Below are 2500 nucleotides of genomic sequence, written 5' to 3'. Positions count from 1 at the left end.
CGAACGAGAGCGGCCCGTGCCGCGGACGGGTGGCACAGCCCGGCACAGCGCGGTCGGCTTGCCGGGGGTCGGGGACCCGGTAGACCGGTACCCCTACGAGTTCTGAAAACCCAGTCGCCAGAAATCTCCGCGCACCTGGCGGACCCGGCCTTGGGATCCCCATCGACGTGGGGCTTCTAGGCCTCGGCGGCCGGGAAACGGCGGGAGTCCCGGATGCCGACGCCGGCCGGGCCCGCCGACTCTCTCCCCTCGCCGCCTTCGGAGTAGACCGGGGTGGGAACGCTCCACTTTGGCGCAGCCGGGCCCCGGCCAGGGAGAGCCGCCGGTCCACCGCTCAGGGGCCCGGCGAGCCCGGCGGGGCGGAAGGGGATCCCGGCTCCGGGGCCGCGGGCCTCGGTCGGGGACCCCCGCCGTCGCGTCGGTGCCCGCGCCGGGCCCCGGGGGTGCCCGCGCCCGGCATCCGTCCCGGTCTACCGGGGCCTCGGCCGGATCAGTCTTTCCGTTTCCCACGCCGCGATGGAGGTACGGGATCCCGGCTCCGGCGCCGCGAGCCTCGGTCGGGGACCTCCCCCTTCGCCTCGGTGCCAGCGCCGGGCCCCGGGGGTGCCCGCGCCGGGGAGACGGCCGGGTCTACCGGGGCCCCGGCCGGATCACTTTCCGTTTCCCCCGCCGCGATGGAGGTACGGGATCCCGGCTCCGGCGCCGCGAGCCTCGGTCGGGGACCCCCGCCGTCGCCTCGGTGCCCGCGCCGGGTCCCGGGGGTGCCCGCGCCGGGGAGACGGCCGGGTCTACCGGGGCCCCGGCCGCATCACTTTCTGTTTCCCCCGCCGCGATGGAGGTACGGGATCCCGGCTCCGGCGCCACGGGCCTCGGTCGGGGACCTCCCCCTTCGCCTCGGTGCCAGCGCCGGGCCCCGGGGGTGCCCGCGCCCGGCAGCCGTCCCGGTCTACCGGGGCCTCGGCCGGGTCAGTCTTTCCGTTTCCCCCGCCGCGATGGAGGTACGGGATCCCGGCTCCGGCGCCGCGAGCCTCGGTCGGGGACCCCCGCCGTCGCCTCGGTGCCCGCGCCAGGTCCCGGGGGTGCCCGCGCCGGGGAGACGGCCGGGTCTACCGGGGCCCCGGCCGCATCACTTTCTGTTTCCCCCGCCGCGATGGAGGTACGGGATCCCGGCTCCGGCGCCGCGGGCCTCGGTCGGGGACCTCCCCCTTCGCCTCGGTGCCGGCGCCGGGCCCCGGGGGTGCCCGCGCCGGGGAGACGGCCGGGTCTACCGGGGCCTCGGCCGGGTCAGTCTTTCCGTTTCCCCCGCCGCGATGGATGTACGGGATCCCGGCTCCGGCGCTGCGGGCCTCGGTCGGGGACCCCCGTCGTCGCCTCGGTGACAGCGCCGGGCCCCGGGGGTGCCCGCGCCCGGCATCCGTCCCGGTCTACCGGGGCCTCGGCCGGATCAGTCTTTCCGTTTCCCACGCCGCGATGGAGGTACGGGATCCCGGCTCCGGCGCCGCGAGCCTCGGTCGGGGACCTCCCCCTTCGCCTCGGTGCCGGCGCCGGGCCCCGGGGGTGCCCGCGCCGGGGAGACGGCCGGGTCTACCGGGGCCCCGGCCGCATCACTTTCTGTTTCCCCCGCCGCGATGGAGGTACGGGATCCCGGCTCCGGCGCCGCGGGCCTCGGTCGGGGACCTCCCCCTTCGCCTCGGTGCCAGCGCCGGGCCCCGGGGGTGCCCGCGCCCGGCAGCCGTCCCGGTCTACCGGGGCCTCGGCCGGGTCAGTCTTTCCGTTTCCCCCGCCGCGATGGAGGTACGGGATCCCGGCTCCGGCGCCGCGGGCCTCGGTCGGGGACCTCCCCCTTCGCCTCGGTGCCAGCGCCGGGCCCCGGGGGTGCCCGCGCCCGGCAGCCGTCCCGGTCTACCGGGGCCTCGGCCGGATCAGTCTTTCCGTTTCCCACGCCGCGATGGAGGTACGGGATCCCGGCTCCGGCGCCGCGAGCCTCGGTCGGGGACCTCCCCCTTCGCCTCGGTGCCGGCGCCGGGCCCCGGGGGTGCCCGCGCCGGGGAGACGGCCGGGTCTACCGGGGCCCCGGCCGCATCACTTTCTGTTTCCCCCGCCGCGATGGAGGTACGGGATCCCGGCTCCGGCGCCGCGGGCCTCGGTCGGGGACCTCCCCCTTCGCCTCGGTGCCAGCGCCGGGCCCCGGGGGTGCCCGCGCCCGGCAGCCGTCCCGGTCTACCGGGGCCTCGGCCGGGTCAGTCTTTCCGTTTCCCCCGCCGCGATGGAGGTACGGGATCCCGGCTCCGGCGCCGCGGGCCTCGGTCGGGGACCTCCCCCTTCGCCTCGGTGCCAGCGCCGGGCCCCGGGGGTGCCCGCGCCCGGCAGCCGTCCCGGTCTACCGGGGCCTCGGCCGGGTCAGTCTTTCCGTTTCCCCCGCCGCGATGGAGGTACGGGATCCCGGCTCCGGCGCCGCGGGCCTCGGTCGGGGACCTCCCCCTTCGCCTCGGTGCCAGCG

The sequence above is a fragment of the Pantherophis guttatus genome, unplaced genomic scaffold (genome assembly GCF_059756535.1).
Source record: "Pantherophis guttatus breed Tessera unplaced genomic scaffold, ASM5975653v1 scaffold_22, whole genome shotgun sequence".
In the NCBI taxonomy this organism is placed as follows: Eukaryota; Metazoa; Chordata; class Lepidosauria; order Squamata; family Colubridae; genus Pantherophis; species Pantherophis guttatus.
The sequence above is the reverse complement of the archived record's forward strand: the minus strand, read 5'-3'. Positions refer to the sequence as shown.